This window comes from Hylobates moloch, unplaced genomic scaffold, assembly GCF_009828535.3.
Source record: "Hylobates moloch isolate HMO894 unplaced genomic scaffold, HMol_V3 SCAFFOLD_14, whole genome shotgun sequence".
Taxonomy (NCBI): domain Eukaryota; kingdom Metazoa; phylum Chordata; class Mammalia; order Primates; family Hylobatidae; genus Hylobates; species Hylobates moloch.
Window position 1 is genome coordinate 82,075,744 of NW_026652289.1, and position 13,053 is coordinate 82,088,796.

Sequence of the window (13,053 nt, forward strand, 5' to 3'; positions counted from 1 at the left end):
GCAGGAAGGCAGCTAAGGACAGGCAAGAAATTGAGCACAGCAGCTGCTGGCCCAGGTGCTAAGCCCCTCACTGCCCGGGGCCTGCGGGCGGGCCAGCCAGCCAGCCGTTCCAAGTGCGGGGCCGCTGAGCCCACGCCCACCGCAAACTTGCGCTGGCCCGCAAGCACCCGCGCCTCTCCCTCCACACCTCCCCACAAGCTGAAGGAACTGGCTCTGGCATTGGCCAGCCCAGGAAGGGGCTCCCACAGTGCAGCGGTGGGCTGAAGGGCTCCTCAAGCCGGCCAGAGTGGGCGCCAAGGCCGAGGAGGCGCCAAGAGCGAGCGAGGGCTGTGACGGCTGCCAGCACGCTGTCACCTCTCAGAAGCAGGAGGAGTCCAGCCCAAGAGAAAATAAAAACTATACACACTGACCTTCGGGGATCTCCCAAGGAATGCTAGATGATTAGATGATCCATCCGAGTCCATATAGCTGTGACAGACGATGAACCTTCAAGATCTTGTTGCATTTTGGTGAGGAACTGTGGGAATCGGGCAGGGAATCACTTCCACCCACAGCTTACCAGGACCTATCTACAGGGATGACAAAAGCATCCCCTAACAGGTGGCTGGAGACCTGAGGCTCACCAAGTGCCCTGATCATGAAATCACAGAAACAAAACTACCAGAGGCCAGCGCATTGCTCTCCCTGCCTGGCAGGTGCAAAGTCAGTGGAAAGAAGTACTATCACAGTCGAGCATGCGGTGAGAACAACGCCCACGGAACCGGGGGACACATGGCAAGGGCTGAAGCTGCAAGTTCTGAGCACGTCAGCCCCTGCGCCTCACCCCCGCCTTCCTGTTCTCCAAACTGAAATTAGCCTCCGGGCCTTGTACCCAACCACTTCCCTGCATCCTTTAGGCCTTGGCTTGCAGGCCAGGTGCTCAGAGAGGTATTGGCCACGTCCACCGCACCTCCCCACGTCTTTCCTCGGAGCACTTCCTGTTGTCCGAAACTGTCCACCACAGCTCCCCACATCTTTCTTTGGGGCCTGAGCTGCTCACCAGAAGGGAGCGGAGCCAGGACTTGTCTTGTCTCCAGGACTTGTCTTGTCTTGACACTGCCGTGTTCCTAGCACTCAGAACATGCCGGACACGGGGCGCTCCCTCTGCAAAATGTATTAATCCACTGAATCAAAGAATGAGTGAATGTACACTATGGACAGATACATATTTCTATGGAACCACTGTTACCTTACTTAAAACATACCAATTTTTATTTTGCTGGGAATGTTTACTTTGCTAGGAAACTTTGGGGGTTTGGAATCAACTTTCAAATTGCAGCTTTTGCCATGGAATCTCTTTATCTATAATAATAGCAAATTCACATGAAGAAGAATGAAAACAGAATGATGTTCCTACAAAGGGAAAAATTCTGGGCCATCATGACAACGCACAAAGAGCTGTCAAATGCTAAATTTCTCATGAAGCCAAGAGAGGCCAAAACTATCCCTGACCTGTGATTAGTACAATAAAGGCTGTGCCTTTGGGCAACAATGGGAACAGAGATGAAGACTTCAAGCCAGACAGTCCAGCAGCCCCAGCCTGAGGCTATGTCTTCCTGTAATTTATTACTCAGGATAAGGAAGCTAAATCAGGGTTGCCCTGGTTACCATGGGGCTCTTCTGAGGACCCTGGCGACATAATTGGTGTTGGCTTGGAGACTGAGGCTTTCAATTCTGAGATTAGAGTGCTGGTAATAGAGGTGGCTACCCCCTCAAGAAGAAATTCAAACAGGCTTTGGAAAAAATGAGATAGTCTCAAAATTAAGGTCCTCCTCCAAAATGTGCCACTGACTGTCTTAACCTGTGGTCCTGACAGATTCAGCTACAATAAATAATTGGCTCATTCAAATAATAATTGCCTTTTAAAAATAGTAACAAACAGAATCATGAAACGCTTAACCAGATGATCTCAGCTGACTGAACTAGGTTGTCACACACAGAGAGAGCAGAGTCTGCTGTAAATATACTGCCACAGCCCCGTGCTGGACACTCAGAGGAGGAAGAGCTCTGGGGACAGCAGCTTGGAGGACTGGCTGGAGGGGGAATGACATGGGATGTGGCCCAAGAAACAGATTTTCCGAAGAGAAAGGGACAGTAATACAGAGAACAGGCAGGAAGAGGGAGATAGGACTGGAATATAGTTCATTAAAATGGAATTCAGCCAGGGGCCCTTCTCAGGCACCCAGAACCCTCATGGCTCTGCCACCAGGCTGGGAATAGCAAACAAAGGTGATCGGGTCCCAGAAATCTGAAACATGTTTTTGAGCATCTGGGGATCTGTGCCCTGTGTTTGCAGGCTGGTCTTAAAGGCGCCTGGAGTTTACAGGGGGTGGGGAGCAAGGCAGGAAAAGGAGAGGAGTGGCCGGCAGATTTAGGGTGCAAGGGTCTGTGATGTCGCCCTCACACCTACACCCACAGTCCATAAGGGTCATCAGGCTCATCAGCTGGGTCGTCATTGCAGGCCAGAGAGGGTTGGGAGGACAGAGCACAGAACAGGGACCCCCACCCCTCCCGCTGTTGTGAGGCTAAATCCGCTTCCCCCACACCCAGCCGCCACCAGGGAGAGAAGGAGAAGATGGAAGGAAAAGAGGAGTGGAGGGGCTGAATGCCTTCTGGAAAGAGACAAAGTTAATCCTGGGGAGACTGTTTTAAACTGGTAAAGGGGGAACGACTCTGCAGTGGTAACAGTCGCATTCAATTTTTCTAAATCAGTGGCCACAGAAGTAACTCACTTCTACATGCCAAGTAGAAATCAGTTACAGAAAATGAAGAACACATTTCTGCAGTTCTGAGCCAAGATATGAGAATTTTAATCACACCACATATAACAGAAGTCAACAGGATTGAGACCAAACATCTCTCATAAACATAAGTAGACAAAATTTACCGATGAGAAAAAAGAAGAAACTTGAAAACATGATGCTAAGTGAAAGATGCCAGACACAAAAGGACAAACACTGTGCCGGGCGTGGTGGCTCACACCTGTAATCCCAACACTTTGGGAGGCTGAGGCGGGTGGATCAGTTTGAGACCAGCCCGGCCAACATTGTGAAACCCTGTCTCTACTAAAAATACAAAAATTAGCCGGGCATGGTGGCGGCGCCTGTAATTCCAGCTACTCAAGAGGCTGAGGCAGGAGAATCACTTGAACCAGAGAGGTGGAGGTTGCAGTGAGCCAAGATCACAACACTGCACTCCAGCCTGGGCAACACAGCAAGACTCCGTCTCAAAAAAACAAAACAAACAAACAAAAAAGAAATACTGTATGCTTCCACTTACATGAGTGACCTAGAATGGGATAAATTCATAGAGACAGAAAGTAGAATATTGGTTATCAGGGGCTGCGGAAGCAGAGAAATGAAAAGTTATTGTTTGATGGGTATAAAGTTTCTATTAGGGATGATGAAAAAGTTCTGGAAATGGATGTTGGTCATGGTTTCACACAACGTGAACGTACTTAATGCCACTGAATTGCACACTTAAAATGGTTAATTTAGTTAACTTTATACTGTGTATATTTTACCATAACCAAAAAGAAAAAGGACTCTCACTTTCTTAAGTAGAATAATATACTGTTTAATTATTAATTTAGAAGCCCAATCAAAAAAGGAAAAAAAGTCAAAAGGTACAAATTATCAGTGAGATACAGACCTTGCATACAGAGGAACTTAAAATATTAGAAATGTATAAAAATATTGTAAAATACTAAATAATACTATGAACTATTTTATGCTCATGACTTAAACAATGATTCAAAGCCCAAATAGATCACAAATGTAAAAAGAAATGCAAAAATTGCCAAATAACTATATCCTTAGCTATCATCAGTCTGACAGTTTAATTGGTGAATCTTTTCTTTTCTTTTTTTTAAATTAAAAAATTTTTATTAGTAACATTTTTGTCCTTGGTAATCCTTCCAAATAAAGAAATCTATGAAAATGCTATGGAAAATTAAATTAAACAACATATAAAATCACTTGGGCACCAGGAAGATGGTGAAGAAAGATTTTGTGACATAAATATAAAACTGAACTATCAATTTTTAAAAAGCTTTAGTGTTTCATTAAAAGTATGAAAAAGAAATTTAAAATATGCTTAAATAATCATTAGTCAGAGATATACTCAAAAAGGAAACTTATTAAATGTACTACTTTTTTCATTCTCCATGGTAAAACTGAGAATGAGAATCTTGGTAAAAGTTAAAATTTTGAAATAATAGCGTATCTGGGGACATCAACTATTCCTTACATCTTGAACACACAATCTTTCCATTTACTCTGTAAACATGCTCAGTTTTGAACCTATCACCCCCTATACCTGACATTATCTTTGTTCTATCTTTCAATTCTTAATTGAGCTTATGGAAAGAGACATACAAATGTCTCTACCTTTTTTTCCCCAAACCTTTCTCCGCAAACCACTGCTGTCTGGCTTCTGCTTCCACTACATCATATCTGAAACTAAAATGTCAAAGCAATCACGTTGCCAAATTTAAAAAAGGATTTCCCAGACCTTTTGGGAGTTGGTATCATTGCTTCACATGGCATTACTAACCTGTCCCTCCTTGTACTTGTTTTCTCCTGGCTTTGGATATGACATTCTTTCTGCCCTGCATACTTTTCTGATCATTCCTGTTTGGTCTCATTAGCTAGATCCTTTTCTCTACTTGCTCCTGTAGTGCAGACTCTGCTCTTCTCATTCTATCCTCTTTTTCTAGACAATCTCATCCATTCCCATGGTTTCAATTGCTATCTATAAACTATCTTTATCTCTACCTCAGACCACTTTGGTGACTTCCAGCATCATACAGCCATCCAACCATCTATGCGATTTCTCCATGTGGAAATCCAAAGACACTTCAAACTTAACATTAAAAAAAAATCTCACATACCTTCTTCTCCCCTCAAATCAGCTGTTCCTCCTAAAATCTCTACCTTGGCTGATGGTTCATTATCACCCTATCAAGACACCTGGATATCATACTCTCATTCATTTCTAACTTAGTCTCAAAGTCCTGTGAATTCAACCTTTCAACTATTTTTAAAATCTGTCCATTCCCACTTCTCACCACTATTGCCTTAGGTTGGATCCCTCATCATCTCTGAGGTGGACTATAGCAATGGCCTCATGTTCTCGGCGTTTTCAATCTTACTCCTTCCAATCAATCATTTATAATGTTGTCAAAATGATCTTTCCAATACGTAAATTTGATCACATTTCTCCCAAGCTGAAGTAATCCCTACAGCTCTTAAATAATTAGTTGCTTAAAGAATTAATTCATTTACCCACTCATTTAACAAATATTATTTACCACATAACGTATGATTTTAGGCAGAGAGGAAATTATAGTAAATGAAAATATTTAGAGAATATGCAGAAAGGTAGATATTAAACAATCCCCTAAATAAATGTGTGATTACAAATTTGACAAATGCAATGAAGAAAAATAACAAGTCACAAAGGAAGAAAAAGAGGAGACCTACTAGAGATTGTGAAGTTATATTTTTGAGGGAATAATATCTCGGTGAGTTTAAAAAAGAGTAGAAGTTGCTCAACAAAAAAGTAGTTTTGGTAGAGGGAACAGCATGTACAAGGGATCTGAAAGGGAAAGGAGGTTAGAGTGTTAAAAGAAATGAAAGTAAGTCTATTTGGCAAGAGCTTAGTGAAGGATGGGATAGTGGCCTGAGACAAGATTATTGACATAGGAACCAAGTCATGTAGGGTTTGTAAGCCAAGGTATGGATTTGGGTTCTTTTGAAAGGCTATGGGAAGCAATTAAAAAGTTATATTTACATCTTAAAGTTTCACTATGGCTGCTGGTAGAGAATAGATTATAGCCTGAGTGGATGTGAGAAGAACTAGTAAAGGGATTATTCCATTAGTCTAGGAGAGAAAAATGGTAGTGGGCAGTCTCTATTAACTTTTAGAAGTTATCTTTAGGTAATGTGAGCCTGCAACGTGAGGTTCCTAGTGCTTTAAAAGTTATAATGCTGATGAACAAAAAGGTATGTAAAAACTCAGGATTTAATTAATTAGATACATTTTCCATCATTAGAACATTTCTGCTCAGAGGTCTTATTACAAAGCTACATTTCTGATAGTCTACTACGATGCAGCTTCTGCCAAAGCCACTCAGTACCAACCTCTTACATAGCATCTCTACTTACATGACTAAAATGCATATCATACTTGACATAGTCAAAAGATAAAGAACCACCTGATTTCTACTTCCAAGCTACTCAACTCCCTAGTAAATGGCCTTACCATTTACCCTACCCAGGCACTGATGTAAACAATCTGGGAGTTAATCATAATTTTTCTCTTCCTCTCATATCCCATATCATATGTAAATTAAGTATCAACTTAAATTGAATATAATATTCAATGTAATGCTATGAAAATTATTGTATGTGATTAATGAGAATATAAATCTGGCTATAAAATCTCTGATAGTGATATATTATTTATATCCATATATCCTTAGGAAAAAATTCCCTTTAATTATAGAGTAGTTATAAACAGTAGTCTAATATAATATGCTATAGTTGTGTTTTGCCTTAATTATTCTTCATTGTTAATATCTCTATAATAAACATATAAAATAAAACATGCTTAATTTCTTAGTTTGCAAATTAATTTACCAATTCATTCATTCTTTCTTTGTCAAGAACAGAAAACCTTATAGCAATACAGGTCATCTCAGGTCCATAAAGAGTAATGTAAGATCAGAAATTCATCTCAGGTCCATAAAGAGTAATGTAAGATCAGAAATTCATCTCAGGTCCATAAAGAGTAATGTAAGATCAGAAATTCATCTCAGGTCCATGAGGAATAAGTTTTCTTCCTTTTTTTTTTTTTTTTTGAGACGGAGTCTCACTCTGCTGCCCAGGCTGGAGTGAGTGGCGCAATCTTGGCTCACGGTAACCTCCGCCTCCCAGGTTCAAGCGATTCTCCTGCCTCAGCCTCCTGAGTAGCTGGGATTACAGGCGTGGACCACCACATCTGGCTAATTTTTGTTTTTAGTACAGACAGGGTTTCACCATGTTGGCCAGGCTGGTCTCGAACTCCTGACCTCAGGTGATCTGCCTGCCTTGGCCTCCAAAAGTGCTGGGATTACAGGTGTGAGCCACCGCGCCTGGCCCCATAAGGAATAATTTAAGATCAGAAGTACAAAGGAAGTTTTCTAATTCATTTTAAAATTAGTTTCTGAATATTTCTCCAAGACTATAGTTTAAATTAGATCTATTTCACACCAAATAAGTACTAGCAATATTTAATTTCTGCATTACTATTGACATATGAGTCATCTAACATGTAAACTTTCAGCCAACCAAATATTATGGCTTTAGTGCCAATTTAAAAAAAATGTTTTTGAAAGGAACATTTGTAAAATATATAAAGGCATTCATCTGCCTTTTTTTTTTTTTTTAAAAGATGGGGGGGTCTCACTCTGTCACCCATGCTGGAGTGCAGTGGTACAATCATAGCTCACTGGAGCCTTGAACTCCTGGGCTCAAGCAATCCTCCTGCCTCAGCCTCCTTAGTAGCTGGGACTACAGGCATGCACCACCACACCCAGCTAATTAAATTGTTTTTTGTTTGTTTGTTTGTTTTTAAGACACGGGGTCTCACTATATTGACCAGGCTGGTCTCAAACTTCTGGGCTCAAGCGATCCTCCTGCCCCAGCTTTCCAAGTAGCCAGGATTACAGGTGGTGTGCCACCACGTCCAGCTATCTGCCTTTTTAAATAAAGGAAGTGAATATCATGTTAAGTTATTCTTAAAGACTTAACTAAGATTACTTATCATACTTTGTCACAATATATTTAAAATCCTTCATTAAATTCTGAGGTGAGATAGTAAACCACTTGTGCTAACACTAAATAGCCTTTTTAGTTTTTGAATAGTCTTCCTATCTCCAACCTTTTCAGATGTTCCTTCATGTCAGAATGTCTTCCTCTACTAATCCTTCTCTGTGCTGTATTTGATCTGCTAGTAATAAAGCTTGATACATAAGTAACCTGTTTATTTCATCAGGCTCTATTTAAGGCTTGGAGATTGTCTCTGTAACTTTCCCACATTGAAAAGTACAAGTGGAAGTGGGAGCTTCTGATTGATAGCTTTTGAGCTTACCTCTGGGTTCGTAACTGTATTCTTTAGTTAAAGCTATCAGGAATTTGGCTACCAGATAAGTGAGATATAAAACCAAGTATCATTACTAAAGCAATCTAGTAATACAGAATATTACTGTGTTTAAATAACTTATCCTACATAAACAACGAGATAGTGTTAACCTCACACCCACAATTCTACACAATTTTATGACAGATATCTAGGATTTAAAAAATGGATATAGCTTATATCCATCATAATTTTGTTATACAGAGAGAGTTCAAAGTTGGCATCAAGGGTCAAAGGTAGAAATTAGCTTACATAGAAAATAATCTGTATAGGCCAAATAGACCTTTTGTGTACAATACCACCTACTGTAATTTAGTCCACAAAATACTGACTATAAGACCATAATCAAAATGAAATGCTATGAGAGGTGTGAGAGAGCTTAGTTTATGCACTGCAATAAAGCTATGGATGGATGGGCATAGCGCATCTCCTGTTGCACGCACCCTGTTGCTTGTCAAGTTACATGGATCTGAGCTGTTTGTTAACCACAGAAGGTGAATCAGTCTGATGATGTGTGTGGTGTCCAGATGCCTCAACAGACTGCCGTTGTTCACTGTCTGGCGAAGATAAAAAAGGAGTAGAATGAGGGCTTTCTGTGGGAGATGATGTCAAATGAGCCTGAGCTGACATTGTAGAGGATGTAGATGGCTGAAGAAATTGTTCAGCTGGAGTATCTACTTCCATTGCAGTTTCACTCACTTCCAAATTAGGACTTGATGGGACCATAGGAAGAGTTGAAATATCTGATTGACTTGTTCCACCTCTGGGTCAAGATCTTCCTCATCCTCTATTGCTTTGTGCAACCTCATTTGCTTCTTCGAACCGTCTTGATAACATATGAGACATTCTCTGCATCAATGACACATTGGGACTCTGCTCTCCATGTCGTTCTCGTTCACTCTCAGGCCTTGCTCTGGGTCCAGTATCTGACCAATCACCACGAAGTCTCAAACGCTTAAGTGGTGATTGTCGTAACTCTTCTCTCTTCCGCAGAAGGAGTTTTAAGTTCTCGTGCTGTATCATCTTTCGGGTCAAAAAGATATATGTAATCTGAAGAGTAACTAATGAGAATCTCTTGACCATCTTCACTGTAACACAGAAATGTCACTCTGCAGGACTTATTAAGATGGGAAGCAATAAAATGGACAACCATTCCAGTAGTCCCTCAACCTGCATAATTCCCTGTAGCTCTTGTGCCCAGCATTCGCCAATCATATATTTGTACTGAGCTATAAGAACAACCAACAACAAGGTAATATGATATTGGTGGGCAAATAGCAACAGATGTGGCAGCATGTCAACAGTGAATTAAAATATCACCTTTACAATCTTCTTTTGTGCAGCTAGTTTTGATGCGTGTATCAAACCACCTACCAGTTCTGTCTTCACCACAAGAGAGAAAAGTGGTGAAAAGGTCATTGGGTACAGTCATAATCGCATAAGTAGTTCCATAGTGGCATGTAAATTGGCATTGTCTGTTGGTTTCTGCATCTTGCTCAACATTGGTATAAAATATTACTCCATCTCCAGAGCAGGATACAATCTGTTTATCATTTGTGCAAGGTAAGAACTTTGAACTAAATATGTTTGCTTGGTGCCCCGAATGAATTGTTGTCAAAACCTTTCTGCTGTAGAGATTACTAATTACTAATTTGGTGTCATCTGAGCCAGATAAAATATATTCTCCAGTGTCATTCCAACAGATTGTATTAACACAGCCAACATGCACATTTAGGGTTGCTTCAAGTTTCAATATTTGGATAAATTATCTTCTTCCCAGGTAGTGGCCCCGCAGCTGGGACGGGTCCTCCAGCCCAAGGGACCTTTTCCTCATGTCCCACAACAGATGTGGGCAGGAGCCACCCCGAGACATGGCTCTGCCTGAGCCAGGTGGGAGGGGAGACCCTAACTGGTGAATCTTTTCAAAATGTCATAAAACAGATAGTTCTATAGTCTTGATATCATTATAGAACATTTAAAAAAATAAGGAAAGCTTCTGTTTTCCAAAAGCACTATAATAATGATTGGTCCTATTTATAGGTTGTGATATTTTGTATACTCCTTCTTTTACCTTTTTTTGCTGTAAGATATCTGTGTGGTTGCCATCTATTGTCTTTTCATCTTGCTTGTCCTTAACATGAAAGTCCTGGCCACACCTTAGCTTTTCTTTGCTACCTTAAAGAGAGTCTCTAAACATGTGAAAATTAAACACCATAGTTCTAAATAATTCATGGATCAAAGAGAAAGTCTCAAAGAAAAAATCAAGAGAACTGAATGGACACAAAACATAACATATCCAAATATGTGGAGTGTAGCTAAAGCAATACTGAGAGGGAAATGTATAGCACTAGACGCTTACATAAGAAACAAGGAAAGCTCTTAAAACAGTAAGCTAATTCCTACCTCAGGAAACTAGATAAAGAGCAGCTGGATGTGTTAGCTCATGCCTGTAATCCCAGCACTTTGGGAGGCTGAGGCAGGTGGATCACGAGGTCAGGCATTCAAGACGAGCCTGGCCAAGATGGTGAAACCCTGTCTCTACCAAAAATACAAACATTAGCTGGGTGTGGTGGTGGGTGCCTGTAATACCAACTACTCGGGAGGCTGAGGCAGAGAATTGCTTGAACCCAGGAGGCAGAGGTTGCAGTGAGCCGAGATTGCACCACTGCACTCTAGCTGGGCGACAGAGTGAAACTCCATCTCAAAAAAAAAAAAAAAAAAAATCAACCCAAAGCAAACAGAATAAAGGGAATCATAAAGATAAAAGTACAAATCAATGAAATAAAAAACAGAAAAACAATTGGTATGAAAACTTTTAAAAGGAGTTGGTACTTTAATAAGATCAACAACACTGACAGAACTTTAGCAAGAAAAATGCTAGAAAACAAAAATTATCAATATCTGGAATGAAACAAAAATATAACTACAGACCCTGCAGACATCCAAAGGATAATAAGTGAGTAATATGAATGACTCTTCACAACTTAGATAAAACGCATCAATTCCTCGAAAAACACAAACAACCATAATTCACATAATATGAAACAGATAATTTGAATAGCCCTGTAACCATTAAGGAAATTGGGGAGCCAGGCACAATGGCTTGTTCCTGTAATCCTAGCACTTTTGGGGGCTGAGATGGGAGAATCACTTGAATCCCAGGAGTTCAAGAACAGCCTGGGCAACATAGCGAGACTTCTGTCTACAAAACATTAAAAAAAAAAAAAATAGCCAGGCATTGTGGCATGCACCTGTTATCCTGCCTACTCAGGAGGCTGAGGCAGGAGGATTGCTTGAGCTCAGGAGTTCAAGGTTGCACTGAGCTATGATTGTGCCACTGCACTCTACCCTGGGTGACAGAGCAAGATCCTGTCTCGAAAATTTAAAATAAAAAAAGAGAAACTGAATTCATAACATTAAAATTCCCCAAAATAAAACCTTCAGGCCTAGATAGTTTCACTGGAGAATTCTACCAAATGCCTAAAGAATAATTAACATCAATTCTACATAATCTCTTCCAGAAACTAGAAGTGAAGACTTCTCAACACATTTTCTGAAGCTAGTATTACTCAGATACTGAAACCAGACAAAGATAGTTGAAAGAAAAAAAAAAAGGATGGAAGGAAAGAAGGGAAGAAGAAAGAAAAACAACAATAAACCAATACCTTTTGTGAACTTAGAGCAAAAAATCCACAATAAAATATGTACAAACCAAATCAAACAATGTGTAAAAAGTACTGCATGCCATGGCCAAGTGATATTTATTTTAGGTATATAAAACTGATTAACATTTGAAAATCAATGAAATCCACCAGATCAACAAGCCAAAGAAGAAAAATTACATGATTATATCAATTGACAAGGAAGAAGCTTTTGACAAAATGAAATGTGTTTTGGCCATTTTCTAATTGGCTTGTTTTTCACTGTTGAATTTTGAGAATTCTTCATATATTTTAGATACTAGTCCTTTGGCATATATGTGGCTCACTAATATTTTCTCCCTGTCTGTAGCTTGTCTTTTCAACCTCTTCAGGTGGATTTTCAGAGAACTGGTTTTTAATTTTTCTTAACTTTTTCCTTTTATAGATGATGATTTTGGAGTCAAGTCTCAGAGTTCTTTGCCTAGCACTAGATTCCAACATTTTTTCTCCAATGTTTTTCTAAAAGTTTTGTAGTTTTGCATTTTATATTTAATCCCATTAGGTTGGATTTTATACAAGGGATGAGGTTTTGGTTGAGGTTCACTGTTTTGCCTATGATTGATGAGCACATGAAAAGATGCTTGGAATCATTAGTAATCGGGGAAATGCAATTCAAAACCATCATGAGATACTACTTTGTACCCACTAGGATGGCCTAAAACAAAGTCAGAAAAGAAACGTTGGCAAGGAGGTAGAGAAATTGGAACCCTCATGCGTTGCTGGTGGAAATGTACAACGGTGCAGCTGCTCTGGAAAATGGTCTGGCACTTTCTTAAATGATTCAACTAGAGTTACCAAGTAACCTGGCAATTCTATTCCGAGGTATTAAGTTGATGCAAAAGTAATTGTGGGTTTTGCCATTAAAAGTGATATACCCAAGAGAAATGAAAATATATGCAATTAAAAACTTGTATATAGCCGGGCGCGGTGGCTCACGCTTGTAATCCCAGCACTTTGGGAGGCCGAGGCGGGCAGATCACGAGGTCAGGAGATCGAGACCACGGTGAAACCCCGTCTCTACTAAAAATACAAAAAATTAGCCGGGCATGGTGGCGGGTGCCTGTAGTCCCAGCTACTCAGAGAGGCTGAGGCAGGAGAATGGCGTGAACCCGGGAGGCGGAGCTTGCAGTGG

The 13,053-nt window shown here is 40.3% G+C and overlaps 1 protein-coding gene and 1 pseudogene across 2 annotated transcripts in view; both read right to left on the reverse strand.

The window, feature by feature from the left end:
- Window positions 1–13,053, reverse strand: part of ENTREP2 (endosomal transmembrane epsin interactor 2) — a 268,948-nt gene that overhangs the window by 102,804 nt on the left and 153,091 nt on the right. The window lies entirely within an intron of this gene.
- Window positions 8,623–10,093, reverse strand: LOC116482366 (DDB1- and CUL4-associated factor 6-like; annotated as a pseudogene).